Raw genomic sequence first — 18,151 nt, 5'->3', positions numbered from 1 at the left:
AGTGACGTGAAGCAGAACTATCAATATGGGAGAGGGAGAAACATAAATATTGGACCAGTTCATAGATAAGGAGTCCGCATGTTTTATAGTCCTCTGATTGGGGTCTCCTTATGTGTTGTGATGCCTCCACAAGGTCTTGAAAGTAAATTCCTAAATTATGTCTTTATGGATTTATGTTTTTTTACATCAATTAATGAATTTGCTTTCAAGACCTTGTGGAGGCATCACAACACATTAGGAGACCCCAATCAGAGGACTATAAAACATCCGGACTGCTTATCTATGAACTGGTCCAATATTTATGTTTCTCCCTCTCCCATATTGATAGTTCTGCTTCACATCACTTGTCTTATCTATTGCATTTTTTCTGTGTTGTATTGTGCATAAATATGTGACTCTTCAGATTTTGTATTAGTCTAGCCTGAAGAAGAGACCTGAGTAGTCTCGAAAGCTTGCAATGTGTTACCATCTTTTCAGTTAGCCATTAAAAGGTATCAACCACTGAGGACTCTCAATTCTGAATGTTTTTGTATGCTAAAAGACACTTATTTGGTTGACTGACAGCTATCACCCTAGCAGGGCTGGTGTTAGGGGCAGACAGTCTAGGCAACTGACTAGGGCCCCCACTTCACCAGGGACCCCCAGCCAGTGGTGTTGAGGCATGTAAGAGGAGCCCGGCACTGTGCTGCTGTCCTGCATCACACATTCAACTTATTGGGATTAGGACTCCAATACAGTTGAAAGAATGCAGTGATAGAATCATGGAATCATAGAAGGGACCTTCTGGGTCATCTGGTCCAACCCCCTGCTCAAAGCAGGATTCACTAAATCATCCCAGACAGATGTCTGTCCAGCCTCTCTTTGAAGACTTATAATAATAATAATAATACATTTTATTTCTATAGCTCCGACATATTCCACAGCACTTTACATTTCAGAGGGGACTTGTACAGACAATATAAATTTCAGCATAACAATAATCACATAGATCATAACAGATACCAAGAGGAATGAGGGACCTGCTCGCAATCTTACAATCTATAAGGAAAAAAGGGGAGACATGAAAGGTGGGTGGTAACAGTTGCCCTGATTGTATGGACCAGCCATAATGTTAAGTGTGTAACAGTACAGATGCAGAGGGCTAATGGATGCATAAAGCATGTGGGAACATGATGCGGGGAACCTGGTTATGGTAAAAAACTTTTGGCTGTGCCACATAGGGATAGACTAGGTTAATGTGTTGAGGAGGTAGGCCAGTCTGAATAAATGAGCTTTCAGGGCACACTTAAAATTGTGGGGATTAATCGTATTGACCTGGGAAGTGCATTCCAAAGAATTGGTGCAGCAAGTGTATAGTCTTGAAGACGGGAGTGGGAGGTTCCATGGAAGGGGAACTCACCACATCTCGTGGCAGCCTGTTCCACTCATTGATCACCCTAACTGTCAAAAAGTTTTTTCTTAGCTAATCTGTGTCTCCTCCCATTCAGTTTCATCACATTGCTTCTAGTCTTTCCTTGTTTTATTTTTCAATAATGCTCTGAAATTCATACGTTGGTCCTTTTTTTTTTGACCAAGGACACCTCCTTCCTCTTAGTGTCTTCAAGTAACCATATTGATGCTGAGGACAGAGAAGACCCCTGATCCACATAGCACTGGATGGACCAGAACTGACAAGCTCAAGTGATCCAACAGCCCAAGCCTCCCATAGTAGCTAGGATAACAGGTGTGCGCCACAGCACCCAGCCTTTCCTTGTGAACATGAGAATAATGATGATCCCTCTACACGCTGGATCCGGGATGGTTGGGAGGAATGAATGCTCCCCACCAGAGGGGAAAGAAAGAAAGAACAGAGAGATTGAGAGAAAGAAAGATGGGAAAGAAAGAACAGAGAGAGAGAGAAAGAGCAGAGAGAAAGAAAGAGGGGAAAGAAAGAATAGAGAAAGAAAGGAAGGACAGAGAGAGAGAAATAACAGAGAGAGAAAGAAAGATTAGAGAGAGAAAGAAAGATTAGAGAAAGAAAGAGGGGAAAGAAAGAAACAGAGAGAAAGAAAGAGGGGACAGAAAAAAAGAACAGAGAGAGAAAAAAGAAATAGGAGAAAGAAAGAACAGAGAGGGAGAGAGAAAGAAAGAGCGGAAAGAAAGAACAGAGAGAAAGAAAGAAAGAAAAAAGAGGGGAAGAAAGAGAACAGAGACAAAGAAAGAAGGAACAGAGAGAAAGAAAGGAAGAACAGAGAGAGAGAGAAAGAAAGATTAGAGAGAGGAAGAAAGAAAGATTAGAGAGAGAAAGAAAGAGGGGAAAGAAAGAGAAAGAAAGAACAGAGCAAAAGAACAGAGACAAAGAGAAAAAAAGGAGAAAGAACAGAGAGAGTGAAATAAAGAAAGAAAGTGTCATGCTATAGGACATGGTTAATGTCCTGTTATCGCAGGGTTAATTTTGCTGGCCTCCCTTTGGATCTGGGAGGGGTATTTATACCCACTCCAGACTAGGATTCCCTGTCAGCTATACTGGTGTTCTGGCTGTGTGTCTGACCCCTGGTGTGCGTGTATACTGCATTGCTTGTTTGCTTTTCGTGTATGACCCTGTCTGTCCCCTCACTCTGTTCTCTGTCTCATGTTTTGGTACCATTGTCTTCTCCGGTTCTGACCTTCTGGCTTGGCTATCGTTACTCCGTTACCGTTTGCCCCTATTGTACCGTCTATTGCCCGTTCTGGTTTACTGATCTATTGCTTCGTCCTGACTATCCGTTCTGTCTAATCCTTTGCTACTGTCATGCTATCTCGTGCTTTGACCCCGGCCTGATCTGGTTTGCATCTCTGTCTATGCCCCTTGGCAACATTGTCCCGTAGTTACCCTTTTAGGAGTTTTCCTGCTGCTCCTAGCTCTCTGAAGTTTAGACCATGCCCTCAGCAGTTATGTGCTTGAGGTCCTGTTAGTCTGGAGCACGCATCATCACCACTGCTGCCCAGCTCCACAGGTATCTTTGTGCATAGTTTTTGTACTCAGGACATGCACACTGGCTCAGTGAGTAAGTGCAGTGTGGTATTCCTGACAGAAAGAAAGAGAGTGAATGAAAGAAAGAAAGAGGGGAAGGAAAGAAAGAAAGAGAACAGAGAGAAAGAAAGAGGGGAGCAAAAAAAAAGAACAGAGAGAGAAAAAAAGGCGAAAGAAAGAACAGAGAGGGAGAGAGAAAGAGGAGAAAGAAAGAACAGAGAGAGAGAGAAAGAAAGAAAAAGAAAGAACAGAGAGAAAGAAAGAACAGAGAGAGAAAGAAAGAGGGGAAAGAAAGAAACAAAGAGAAAGAAACAAAGATCAGAGAGAAAGAAAGAGGGGAAAGAAAGAACACAGAGAGAGAAAGAACAGAGAAAGAAAGAAAGAACAGAGAGAGAGAGGAAAGAAAGAACAGAGAGAGAGGGGAAAGAAAGAACAGACAGAGAGAAAGGAAGATCAGAGAGAGAGAGAAAGGAAGAAAGATTAGAGAGAGAAAAAAAGAGGGGAAAGAAAGAACAGAGAGCGAGAGAAAGGAAGAGGGGAAAGAAAGAAAGAGAAAGAAACAGAGAGAGAAAGAAATAAAGATTCTATAAATATACTATAGCAGCCCAGCTCCCATTGTAATGCCCACCTGAGCCTCCTGGTGCAGGACAAATCATGATCCGCTCACATGACCGGCATCCCCGAGTCCAAGGCAATCCAACTGTCCGTGCTGTCGGAGGAGGACACAGAGATGGATCTGAAGCATTCCCTGAAGTGCCTCTATGGTTCCCTCACAATCTCCTCCCAAAATTATCTAATTTCCGGTCAGCTTCCAGCATATCACTTCCGGTGGAACGTCACGTGTGAATTTTAGAGTGCTCCTCGGGGCTCTGCTGTGTACTCCTGTGTCTGCGGGAAAAGTAACCTTCCGGCGGGAGCAGATGCAAAATCAGGACTGTGCTGCTGGATCCTGGACGTATGAATTCTCCCCACCATACACCTTGTACACGCATGGTTCCGCACACCTCATACACACATGGTTCCTCTTTGTATGCCTCGTACACACACGGCTCCGCACCGTACACCTCACGCACACATATGGCTCCACTCCGTTAACCTCGTACACATGCGGCTCTGCTCCGTACAACTTTGTGCACACGTGGCAATGCTCTGTACACCTTGTACACAAATGTGTTAGGAGTCGGGTTTCTGTCGCTGCACAGCAGAAATATCGAGCCTTGCCTTCGGCGGTCTCCCACTCCTCTCAAGCCACAGCGGAGCCTTCTCAGCAGACTCGTCGATCCAAGCGCTCTGCTCAGACCAACTTTGTGGGTTTGGTTGCTGCTGCCACCTCTGGTCCAGCTATAGCAATGCATGTTGGTCTGCAACGAACAACTCCAGGGACAAAGTCCTCCTTTCGGTCCACTGAGCATGCCCGTGGGACGATCTCCCATCGGAGATCGGAATTCACATGCTCAGGTCCTTCTCCAGCTCGGATTGGTCCACCAGGAAGGTCTCAGAAGGATGCTGCTATAAAAGGTTCGCATAGTATAGACTCAAATACTTATGGAGTGTATGATGATGGATGCATATATCTGGTGACTGACTCCTTATGAAACCCCTATCCTTGGTTGTGTTTGTTGTTAGGGTTCAGCAGTTAGAGTCAGCGCCTGTCAGTGGCTAATGTATACGCCACAGTGCAGTCCAGCCTTCTGCACAATAGCGTCCGATGGTGTTGCCCACTGCAGGACACTATCGTACCGCAGCAACTGACAGCCACGCCTGTGCAACGCCTTGCGCAACCTGCGCTTATCTGGCCCAATCCTGGGCGATTAGTGGCGTCCGCCTAAGCAGCACTGCACACTTACACGCGTTATATTTAGCTGGCACCGCAGTCACGGCGCCAAGCGCTAGCGGTCTAGAGGGACTCCAGTCCCGCGGTCTAAGTGCCGAGTCCTGTGACCTTACGCTATGTGGTTTTCTGCCGAGTCCTGTGGGGTTAACAGGCTCTGGCGCTTCTGTTAGCGGCTCTGTGAAGTAACAGAGTTCGCCCCTGTGCACACCGGGTCAGCGGTTAACTCGCCGGTGTTCACTTAATACCCTGCCATTACTAAGCAGCAGTTTTCCATCTCTGCACGGTGGATCCCAGGCTGCGAACGCACCTCATTATCTTTTTATTACTTGGTGCGTTCTATCAGCCTAACACAAATGGCTCCACTCCATAAACCTTGTACACATACGGCTTTGCTCCATACACGTCGTACACACGCAGTTACGCTCTGTACACCTCGCACACACGCGGCTCCGCTCCATACACACGCAGCTCCATTCCATACACCCTGCACACACGGCTCTGCTCTGCTCCGTACACACACTGCTCAGATCCGTATACTTCGTACACAAAGGTCTCCGTTTCATACGCCCCGCACACACGCGGCTCCACTCCATACAACCCGTACACACACGGCTCCGCTCCGTACACCCCGTACACACACAGCTCCGCTCCATACACACACGGCTGCGCTCCATATACACAAGGCTCCACTCTGTACACCCCATACACACACGGCTCCGCTCCATACACACAAAGCTCCATTCTGTATACCCCGTACACACACGGCTGAGCTCCGTACACTTTGTACACACAGGGTTTCGTTCTGTACACCTTGCACACACACGGCTCTGCTCCATACACCTTGTACACACACGGCTCTGCTCCGTACACCTCTCCGCTCCGTACACCTTTTTGCTCCGTACACCTCATACACACGCTGCTCCACTCTGTACACATTGTACACACGCGGCTCCTCTACATACACCTCGTACACACGCGGCTCCGCTCCGTACACATCACAGCTCCATACACCTCATACACACACGGCTCCGCTCCGTACACCTCGTACACATCTCCGCTCCATACACATCAAACACATGTGGCTCCGCTCCGTACACCTCGTACACACACGGCTCTGATCCGTACACATCGTACACATCTCCGCTCCACACACCACGTACACAAATGGCTCCGCACACCTCGGACATATACGGCTCCGCTCCGTACACCTCGGACACACATGGCTCCGCTCTGTACACCTCGTACACACACGGCTCCGCTCCGTACACAAACAGCTCTGCTCGTACACTTCGTACACACACAACTCCGCTCCATACACCTTGTACACACACACGGCTCCGCTCCATACACACACGCCTCCGCTCTGTACACCTTGTACACACACATCTCTGCTCCGTACACTTCGTACACCCACATCTCCGCTCCGTACACCTTTTACACACACAACTCTGCTCCATCCACCCTGTAAACCCCTCCTGACCCCACACATAAACTTCCCTCATCCAGCACCATGACAACAAGCATAGCAGAGTCCTGCATACACAGAGGCTCCTGATCATGTGACCCATGACTCCTCCCCTCCTGTGACCTCATCACAGATCCTGTTCGCACAGAAGAGAAAACAGCCTAGCAACGTCATTGCAGGCTGTGAGGGGCTGCGGACGAGGTGGGTCTCTGAGAGGGTGAGGATGGGGTGCATGGGGGGTGTGGCTTATCTCCCTGCAGTGCGGGAAAAAGAGTCCCGGGCGGGACAGTGGGCGGGCGTGGCAAAAACGGGATTGTCCCGCCTAATCCGGGACGGTTGGGAGCTATGCAAAGACCACCATTGATATTACTGCCATATAGTCAGTGGTTACAGCATAGTTACAGATAGTGACTTCTTTCTGATGGAATCATTCACTTTTCCCATCTTTTCAATCTGGCCCAGATCGGCATGACAACTTCTCCAGTCAGGACTCAGCTGCAGAGATTACAACACAGACACATTTCACTTCTCATATTTTCAGAACGTCCCAATCTATTCCCAATCTACTCCCTGACCTGCATATACCCCAATACTGAGCTGCTGTTTCCGTATGTGTGCCTATTATTATTGCACCTTCTGTGTAGTACAGTGTGCCCTCTAGATGGTAAAACAAACTTCTAGAATATAGTAATGCCCTGTGCAAGTGCCCCTAGAAAGTAATAATGCTCTCTGTGTGCCCCTTTGAAAGTCACAATAACCTAAGTTCCCCTATAACAATGAGTGCCCACTTTACATTTAAAAATGTCCCTAGTCTTCCCCTGTACATCTCCCCTCTACATAGTATCATGCTCTCTTATGCATAGTATAATGCCCACTCACAGTATAATACCACCCACACAGTATACTAACCCCTTAGTTGCCCCCAAACTGTTTGATGGCTCCAACACTGTATGATGGCTCCTCCCTGTAATCCCTACACTGTATGATGCCCCCCTAGATAGCTTCCATATAGTATAATGTACCATATAGTCCTCAATATAGTACAGCATAATGCACTCTCTATAGGCCTGTATATACAGTTGTGGCCAAAAGTATTGACACCCCTGCAATTCTGTCAGATAATACTGTTTCTTCCTGAAAATGATTGCAAACACAAATTCTTTGGTATTATTATCTTCATTTAATTTGTCTTAAATGAAAAAACACAAAAGAGAATGAAGCAAAAAGCAAAACATTGATCATTTCACACAAAACTCCAAAAATGGGCAGACAAAAGTATTGGCACCCTCAGCCTAATACTTGGTTGCACAACCTTTAGCCAAAATATCTGCGACCAACCGCTTCCGGTAACCATCAATGAGTTTCTTACAATGCTCTGCTGGAATTTTAGACCATTCTTCTTTGGCAAACTGCTCCAGGTCCCTGATATTTGAAGGGTGCCTTCTCCAAACTGCCATTTTTAGATCTCTCCACAGGTCTTCTATGGGATTCAGGTCTGGACTCATTGCTGGCCACCTTAGAAGTCTCCAGTGCTTTCTCTCAAACCATTTTCTAGTGCTTTTTGAAGTGTGTTTTGAGTCATTGTCCTGCTGGAAGACCCATGACCTCTGAGGGAGACCCAGCTTTCTCACACTGGGCCCTACATTATGCTGCAAAATTTGTTGGTAGTCTTCAGACTTCATAATGCCATGCACACGGTCAAGCAGTCCAGTGCCAGAGGCAGCAAAGCAACCCCAAACCTTCAGGGAACCTCCGCCATGTTTGACTGTAGGGACCGTGTTCTTTTCTTTGAATGCCTCTTTTTGTCTCCTGTAAACTCTATGTTGATGCCTTTGCCCAAAAAGCTGTACTTTTGTCTCATCTGACCAGAGAACATTCTTCTAAAACATTTTAGGCTTTTCCAGGTAAGTTTTGGCAAACTCCAGCCTGGCTTTTTTATGTCTCGGGGTAAGAAGTGGGGTCTTCCTGGGTCTCCTACCAAACAGTCCCTTTTCATTCAGACGCCGACGGATAGTACGGGTTGACACTGTTGTATCCTCGGACTGCAGGGCAGCTTGAACTTGTTTGGATGTTAGTCGAGGTTCTTTATCCAACATCCGCACAATCTTGCGTTGAAATCTCTTGTCAATTTTTCTTTTCCGTCCACATCTAGGGAGGTTAGCCACAGTGACATGGGCGTTAAACTTCTTGATGACGCTGTGCACGGTAGACACAGAAACATTCATGTCTTTGGAGATGGACTTGTAGCCTTGAGATTGCTCATGCTTCCTCACAATTTGGTTTCTCAAGTCCTCAGACAGTTATTTGGACTTCTTTCTTTTCTCCATGCTCAATGTGGTACATACAAGGACACAGGACAGAGGTTGAGTCAACTTTAATCCATGTCAATTGGCTGCAAGTGTGATTTAGTTATTGCCAACACCTGTTAGGTGCCACAGGTAAGTTACAGGTGCTGTTAATTACACAAATTAGAGAAGCATCACATGATTTTTCGAACAGTGCCAATACTTTTGTCCACCCTCTTTTTTATGTTTGGTGTGGAATTATATCCAATTTGGCTTTAGGACAATTCTTTTTGTGGTTTTTCATTTAAGACAAATTAAATGAAGATAATAATACCAAAGAATTTGTGTTTGCAATCATTTTCAGGAAGAAACTGAGTATTATCTGACAGAATTGAAGGGGGTGTCAATACTTTTGGCCACAACTGTAGTACAATGTACTCCCCATAGGCCTCTATAGTACAATGTACTCCACATAGGACTCCATATAGTATAATACACTCCCCACAGGCAAACTCTATATAGTATAATGCACTCCCCACAGGCCTCTATAGTATAATGCACTCCCCACAAGCAGACTCTATATGATATAATGCACCCCCTTAGGCAGTCGCTATATACAGTATTATAATGCACCTCCCATAGGCAGGCTCTATATACACTAGTATAATGCACCCCATAGACAGACTTTATATAGTATAATTCACCCCCATAGGCAGACTGTATATACACTAGTATAATGCAACCCCATAGGAAGACTCTATATACAGTAATATAATGCACCCCATAGTCAGACTTTATATAGTGTAATGCACCCCCATAGGTAGACTGTATATAGAGTTGTGTAATGCACCCCTCTTAGGTAGATTCAATTCAATCCAATGAAGCTTTATTGGCAGGACCAGATTCTATACACAGCAGTATAATGCACCCCCTATAGGCAGACTCTATATAGTATAATGCACCCCTATAGCCAGACTGTATATACAGTAGTATAATGCATCCCGAATAGGCAGACTCTATATACATATACCGAAATTAGTCCATGAATAAATATGGTCTGGCACTTCAAAACACGTCACAACAAGCAATTTTCGGACTTATATATTGAATTAGCCGAAACATTAAGAGATCCAGTAGAAAGTTAAAAAATCACATTTTATTAATACACATAAAAGGAGTTTAAAAATAAACATAAATGCCCAGTAGGAGGCGCTCAACTGCCTAGCAAAAATAAAGTCACACAAAAGTACCGCAGCTCACATGGAGTAAAAAATCGTAGTTACTTACCGATAACGGTATTTCTCTGATCCCATGACGGCACCACGGAGAGAGAGGGATCCGCCCTCAGGGACAGGAAACCTACAGGTGAAAAAGGCGGTACCTCTCTCCCACAACAGTTGGTTTACAGAGCATTACACAGAACTTTCAGCTGCAACTCAAATGGTTATACAAAATCCAAAACTAATCAAATTAAGCTTAATAGAGGCACCGCATGGCTAAATACTAAAGCTAATTAACTCACTCTAATGTGCACAACTGTGTGTGAAAGGGAGGGGATGTACGGGTGCCGTCATGGGATCAGAGAAATACCGTTATTGGTAAGTAACTACGATTTTCTCTTTCCCCCTTGATGGCACCACGGAGAGAATTACAAAGATTATACATTTAGCGAGGGACCACCGCCTCCAGAACCCTTTTCCCAAAGGTGAGATCTGAGGAGGAGGTCAAGTCTAGACGGTAATGTTTGAAAAATGTAGAGGGGGAAGACCAAGTGGCAGCTCTACATATCTGGTCTATTGAAGCACCGGCTTTCTCCGCCCAGGATGATGCCACTGCCCTGGTTGAATGGGCCTTTATGTCCTCCAGGTTGGCTGCCCCGCAAGAGGAGTAGGATAGGGTGATGGCATCCCTTATCCATCTCGCCAGAGTGGCCTTCGATGCTTTTTGACCCTTCCGTGGACCCTGAATGCAGACAAACAGAGCCCTATCCTTCCTAAACTCCCTTGTGGTTATCAAGTATTGGACCAGGCACCTTTTTACATCTAAGGTGTGCAGTACCTCTTCTGTTTTGTTATTGGGATTGGGACAGAAGGAGGGTAAGGAGATCTCCTGGGTCCTATGAAACTGTGACGGAACTTTGGGGAGATAGGGTAATCCTTAGAACCGACCCAGCCTATCATCCAGTTCTTGAGTGAAGGGTGAGTGGGCCGATAAAGCTTGCATATCACTAATGCGGCGGGTAGAAGTTAAGGCTACGAGGAGGGAGGTCTTAAGGAATAATATTTTTAAGGGAGCCTCCGCTATGGGTTCGAAGGGAGATTTGGTTAGTGCGTTTAGCACTAGATTTAGGTCCCGGGGGGTGGGGTGCGTAGAGGGATCGGCCTGGATCTACTTGAGGCTCTAATGAATCTCATAACCCAACGATTTTTGGCTTAGTCATGGTTGTACAATGCTCCCAAGGCCGCCACCTGTACTTTCAAGGTGCTGGTAGCTAATCCCTGTTCCAACCCCTTCTGTAGGAAGGCCAGTGTGGCCTTCGATGCATTTTGACCCTTCCGTAGACCCTAAAAGCAGACAAACAGAGCCCTATCCTTCCTAAACTCCCTTGTGGTTATCAAGTATTGGACCAGGCACCTTTTTACATCTAAGGTGTGCAGTACCTCTTCTCTTTTGTTATTGGGATTGGGACAGAAGGAGGGTAAGTAGATCTCCTGGGTCCTATGAAACTGTGATGGAAGTTTGGGGAGATAGGCTGGGTCGGTTCTAAGGATTACCCTATCTTCCAGTACTTGAGTGAAGGGTGAGTGGGCCGATAAAGCTTGTATATCACTAATGCGGCGGGCAGAAGTTAAGGCTACGAGGAGGGAGGTCTTAAGGAATAATATTTTTAAGGGAGCCTCCGCTATGGGTTTGAAGGGAGATTTGGTTAGTGCGTTTAGCACTAGATTTTGGTCCCGGGGGGGTGGGGGTGCGTAGAGGGATAGAGGGATCGGCCTGGATCTACTTGAGGCTCTAATGAACCCAACGATTTTTGGCTAAGTCATGGTTATACAATGCTCCCAAGGCCGCCACCTGTACTTTCAAGGTGCTGGTAGCTAATCCCTGTTCCAAGCCCTTCTGTAGGAATTCCAGAATTCTGTCTATTGGGATTTCTCCCGTTGGGTCAGAACCTGATACTGTAATGAATTTTTTCCATACCTTCCCATATGCCTTAGTGGTTACTGGCTTTCTACTTTGTAATAGAGTGGATAGATTGACAAGAAGCCCCTATTACTTAGGAGTTCCCTCTCAAAAGCCAAGCTGTCATGTGTATTTTTTGAATCTTCGTCTGCAGAAGATAACAATTCTGTTTGGTTGAGTCTAGTATTATCCCCACGTACTCCTGTACCTAACTTGGTACAAGTCTGGATTTGGGTAAATTCAGCATCCATCCTAGACTCGCTAGAGATCTCATGACCATGTCCAATTGTTGTTTGTAGTGGTAAAAGGAGACGCCTACCACTAAGAGATCGTCCAGTTATGGGACTATCAGGATGTTTTGCTCTCTTATGTGGGCCATTACTTCTGACATTATCTTTGTAAATACCCTTGGAGCAATAGCTAGCTCGAAGGGGAGAGCTCTGAACTGATGTTTTATCTCTCCCTGGATCGTCACCGCTACCCTGAGGTCTCTGTGAATGGGTACATGGTAAATGCGTCTCTCAAATCTAATACAGTCATGAAGCATGATGGGGAAAGCATTTTTACACAAGATTTTATTGTTTCCATTTTGAAACGCTGAATTTCCAGGAATTTGTTCAGTCTTTTTAGATTTATGATCGTCCTGTACATTCCGTCTAGCTTTCTGCGAAGGAAGAGAGGGGAGTAGAAGCCTTTGCCTATTTCCTGGTAGGGGACTTCTTGTTATACTTCCTTCTCCCTTAGATTTGCGATTTCTTGTTGAAGAGCCAACTGTTCGTGTGATGTCTTTTGGGGCGTTATGACAAAAGAATTGTTTGGGAGGGTATTGAATTTTAGTCTTAGACCTTCTTTTATTATGCTCAATATCCACGAGCTTGCGGATATTTTTTCCCAGGCCTGGAGAAAGTAGGACAATCTTCCCCCGACCCGGGGAGCACCTTCATTGTGGCTTTTTGTTGTCTGCGGGTTTGTTAAACACAAAGCCTGTGTTTTTTTTTCTTTTATACTCCCATCCTTCTTTGTTCCCTTTTGGGTGTCTTCGTCACAAAAATCTTTTGCTCCGAAAAGGTCATTTGTATGACTGACTAGGGAACCCGGGAAAGGACTTTTTCTTGTCTCCTGCCTTGTCCAAGATGTCGTCTACAGTTGAGCCAAACAGAAATTCGCCCTTACACAGGATTGAGCACAATTTGGCTTTAGTCTGCAAGTCTCCTGGCCAGCATTTTAGACATAAGGCGCGTCTTGCGGCATTTGAGAAGGAGGCTGCTCTGGCTGCCAAGCTAGTCGAGTCCACTGACGCATCCGCCAGGAAAGCTGCTGCTCCTTTCATTATAGAAACTGATCTTTGAATTGTTTCTCTTGAGGCCTTTTCTTTTAGTTGGGAATCTAAATGATCGAACCAGACCATTAGGGCACGTGCCGTACCCGTGGCTGCTATGGCAGGCTTTAATCCACCTCCTGCAGCTTCCCAAGAGTTTTTAAAAAAGATTCTGCTTTTTATCCATTGGGTCCTTCAGGGAGCCCATGTCTTCGAAGGGCAGGGCAAATTTTTTAGAAGCTTTTGCAATAGCCACGTCTAGTTTAAGTGCTTTACTCCATAAGGAGCAGGCCGGATCATCAAAGAGGTATTTTCTCTTTTGTGTTAGGAGAACCTTCTTATCCAGTTTTTTCCATTCTCGTTTAATTAGGGAGTGGATTTTCTCATTTATAGGAAAAGCCCTCCATTTTTTTTAGTTCTATTCCACTGAACATTAAATCTTGGGCCGTTTTCTTAGGGCGCTCGTCTACCAGCCCCATAGTTGTCCTCACGGCTTTTACAAGGGCGTCTGTCTCTTCAATAGGGAAGCAGCTGCGTCCCCCTTCCGAGGATGATGAGGAAGACTGGGAGGATTACGAATTACTTGAGTCAGATAGTTCACTTTCTGACTCAATAATACTGGACTCTGGAGACCTATGCCTGGATCTACATTTTTTCCTTGAGGTTCTAACGCCCTTCAGGGCGTCTTCGACCTGGGTTCTTATCAGTGTTTTGAGGTCTAAAGCAAAACTCGTGGACTCCTCCTGGATTGTCTGTTCTATGCACGCAGCGCAGAGCTTTTTCTCCCATATAGAGGGTAGCTCTTCAGTGCATATAGCACATACCCTGTGCTTGGATTTGGCTGTGCATTTCCTCCCCTAAAAGAAAATAACAACCACACAGTAATGAGCAGATTTTCACGGAGATCACTCACCCTCGTTGTGGAACGAGAGATACCGTCTCGGGCGTAGGGATTATTTCCACCGCTGGATCCACTTCTGGCTGTGCCGCCATCGTGGAGCTTCTGCTGCAATGCGATCCTGAATGACCGCTGCTGCTGCGCTGTTGGGAAGAGGCGCGCTGGCGTTGTGAGTGCTGGTGCTGCCCCTGCGTTTGCTGCTGCACCTGCTTCAGGGACTGCTGCTGCGTCTCCTGCTCCCTTTGTGGCTTTCCTTTGTCACTCGTGGTGATTGCAGGCTCCTCTGCTCCCTTTGGGGGGTTTAAATATGTTTTTTTTTTCTTCCCTATGAAGCGCGGCGCAGTTCAATTACTTTTTCCCAGTGATGCCCCGCGCCGCCGCCGGAAGTGGCCGCCTGCGCATGCGCACTGCGAATTTACCCAGTAGTGCACTGCGCCTCTCACTCTTAAGGGTGAGGTGCTCGCGCGCTAATGCTGGTGTCCTGCGCCCTCCCCGGCTCCAGCAGAGGCCCTGTATCCTGCAGTTCTCGGTGGCTGCCGCCACCCTCCTCTGACCGCTCCGAGGCCCGGCGCCTCTCTAGTGACCGCCGTCACTACACATGGGGGAGGCACTCTCCCTTTTTTTTTAGGATCGGCAGACTTGCTCCTTGTCTTTACTGCCTCTCCCCACTCACCCTCAAGGTCCGCCGACCCCGGTGGTGGTGCTTCGGGGAAAGAAAATGACACTGACCCAGCCGAGGCAGGGAGCCCCCACTGCCTGTTACCGCACTGGTTCGGCCCCCGGCATCCCACGTCGATCTGAAGGTACGTGCTGTAGGTTCCCCATCAGGGACAGGAAACCAACTGTTGAGGGAGAGAGGTACCGCCTTTTTCACCTGTAGGTTTCCTGTCCCTGAGGGCAGATCCCTCTCTCTCTATGGTGCCGTCATGGGGGAAAGAGAAAACTAGATAGCCCGTTTATGCAAAAAACCCACAACGCTTCTAAGTATAAATGGTATATCAGACAAGCTATATATTCAGTGAGAGGGTGAAAAAAATATAAAATAATCACAGCGGTAATATGACAAACCTGTTTAAATACATGTGGTAATCACGACCCTAAACTACACTGCAAAGTGGCTGAAGATGAAAAAGAAATTTGCAATCAACTGGTAACTATACCTGAGCAATATGGGCATAAGTGACAGAGTATTTTTTGCATAAACGGGCTATCTAGTTTTTTACTCCATGTGAACTACGGCACTTTTGTGTGACTTTATTTTTGTTAGGTAGTTGAGCGCCTCCTACTGGGCATTTTTGTTTATTTTTAAACTCCTTTTATGTGTATTAATAAAATGTGACTTTTTAACTTTCTACTGGATCTCTTAATGTTTCGGCTAATTCAATATATAAGTTCGAAAATTGCTTGTTGAGACTCTGTATACAGTAGTATAACGCACCCCCTAGGCCTGTATAGTATAATGCACCCATATAGGCAGACTTTATATAGAGTTGTATACTGTACCCCCCAAGGCAGACTCTATATACAATTAGTATACAAAACACCAGACTCATACACCCTATAACTGCAAAACCACTCCACTGTCAAAATGATAGAAAACCAGAGGACCACAGGAGTTTAGATAAAAATAGAAAAATCTTTATTTCCATTACTAAATTCTTTAAAAACACTCAAATACAAGAAAATGTGTTCCAACAGACACCAAAAAAGGAATATATGGCGCTAAGTATTTGGTCAAAACATTATATGTGCAATATTCATGTACCCCGGGTAGGCCCCCATAGAGTAATACAATAAACCCATAGGTCTCCAGAAAAAAAGTCCATTACTTTCAATGGGAACTGAGTAACCATTTATCCTCCATAGTGTCCCACATCATTGCCGTTTTACCCTTCCATATAACCGGACAGTTCCTGGAGAAACGGGGGGGCAAAGGAAGGGAGTAAATACTCACACCCGATACTTAGCAGCCAGGTCCCGAAGCACCCCGACGTGCGTTTCTCTACTTTCCGTTCGCCAAGTGGTGACGTCATTGTGGCCCCTGTCTGAGTCAGGTACATCAGACGCTGAGAGGGGGATGATGGGAGAGGGAGCGTTACGCGTAACACTCCCACTCGCATCAATGTGGTCAACTGTATCAGCATCTAGCTGACAGATGAACTTACGCCCCCCCACTGCTCAGGGGCCCCATAGCGGCTGAGTGGCAGAGCAGAAAGATTGTGTCTCCCTGCTCTGCCGCATAGTGTAACTGTATGGGTGCGCTTCACACACTGATACAGTTACAGTAGCGTGGTTCTGGGTGGGTCACCTCAGAGCACGGGGCCCGGGGTGACTGCCCCCTCTGCCCCCCCTCCCCCGGTAGCTAGGCTACTGGCCCCCAGACAATTGGCAACTTGGGTAAAATTGAATGAGAACTAATGTGTCATGATATGACTGGCGAGTAAACAGGGAATAGGGGCACCTTTCCTGGCCCTAACACTAGGGGACGCCCTAACTCACCATGTTCCCCAGGATACCTCAGATGGCGAGGATGCCGGGGCCTCCGCCCTTGCCCTGTCTCCTAGCTGCAGCCCTGCGTCTATGCCCTTCCCCCACCTGGGGAAGAGAGGCGCTACCGTGAACCGTAGTACACAAACCTGACAGATAGGGGAACAAAGACAAGGGTAAAAGAAAATTGCACTCTCACAAAATATACGCTCACAAATAACAGAGGTATTCACCAGGGTGTGTAGGTAGGGGGAAGAAAATAAGGCAGGTAAGGATGAGGATTTTCCAAGTGTACCAACCAAGCAACAGTCACACAATAAACTCCTCCAGCACTCCAAACACCAGCTTCTCCCTCTCCAGATCTTTGTAGCAAGTGCTAACTCAGACAAGGACCTGGCCAGCAGGCCTAGCTTTTATAGGAGAGAGGAGTGGTTAACCAAGTACAGCTGAATGTAGAGATTTCCACATGGTCGATTAACCCCTGTCCCGCTGAACGAAAACAAACACATGTAATACACCAGAGAAGTGCTTCTTCTCAGCGGCGAAGCAGGAGCCAACAGATGCTGCGGTCTTCTGGCTCTACTCTGTCGCGGTAACCCTGTGACATAATGATGCCGTTTCTTCAACAAGGTTACGACGTGTATACAGACAATTACTACACAAATATCCACCTATAAAAATCTCTCCATGCTGTAAATATAGGGACTTGTGAGACAATTAGAGTAGGTTTTCCATCACAATTGGTGTCCAGATTTTTGGAGAAGGGGGTGTCATTCTCACTTACAATTGATCAACTTCTTGCAGTGAAGTGGAATGGCAAGAAGGACATCCACATGCTGACCACACTGCATGGGACACCACTGTAACAGTCAGAAACAGGGGCCCTACAAGGGACAAAGAGAAACCAATCTACATGACAGATTATGATAAATTTATTGGTGGTGTTGACCTGTCAGACCAGGTGCTTCAACCATACCTTATGAAGTAAAAGACCAGGGCATGGATTGAAAAGGTAGCAATTTACCTCATTCAGATTGATACCTACAACAGCTTTGACGTCTACAAGAGGACTCAAGGAGCACTCAATTTCCTCCAGTTCCAGGAGAAAATTGTTGAGTGTCTCATATATGAATCGATGGCACTTGAGGAGCCTTCAAGTCCGAGGATGTAAGGCGGCTTGCAGAACGCCATTTTATTTGCCCCATCCCTGCCACTCCCACTCAAATGTATCCCCAAAAAAGATGTGGGGATTCTGAGAAGCATGTTAGGAGTGATTCCAGGTATTATTGCCCCATGTGCCTGTCACAAACAGGCCATTGTATCCATTGACAGTGGTCACATTTAAAAAGTTTGGCCTGGTCATTCAGGGCAAAATTGGCTCAGTAACTAAGGGGTTAAAACTTGTGGCAATCATTCAAGCCACATTATTTGCATAGCCAACACAGTTACTTAAAGAGATAATTATGTTTCTATACCCCAGATCACTGATACTTCCTGCCTACTTTGGTAACAATTCAGCATAGTTGTCTATATCAGCCTGGGAGACCTAGTTACACTTTCCCAGTGAGACTGATCTAAGCTACCATACCACAAATACTGATAGGCAATATCTACTCAGAATTGTATTTTGTGTTTCTCCTCCAGGACAATATAAATAGCTCAATACAATGACAATCCCAATTCCAAAAAAAG

Source organism: Dendrobates tinctorius, unplaced genomic scaffold (genome assembly GCF_039654945.1).
Source record: "Dendrobates tinctorius isolate UK_male_01 unplaced genomic scaffold, ASM3965494v1 ptg000223l, whole genome shotgun sequence".
In the NCBI taxonomy this organism is placed as follows: Eukaryota; Metazoa; Chordata; class Amphibia; order Anura; family Dendrobatidae; genus Dendrobates; species Dendrobates tinctorius.
The sequence above is the reverse complement of the archived record's forward strand: the minus strand, read 5'-3'. Positions refer to the sequence as shown.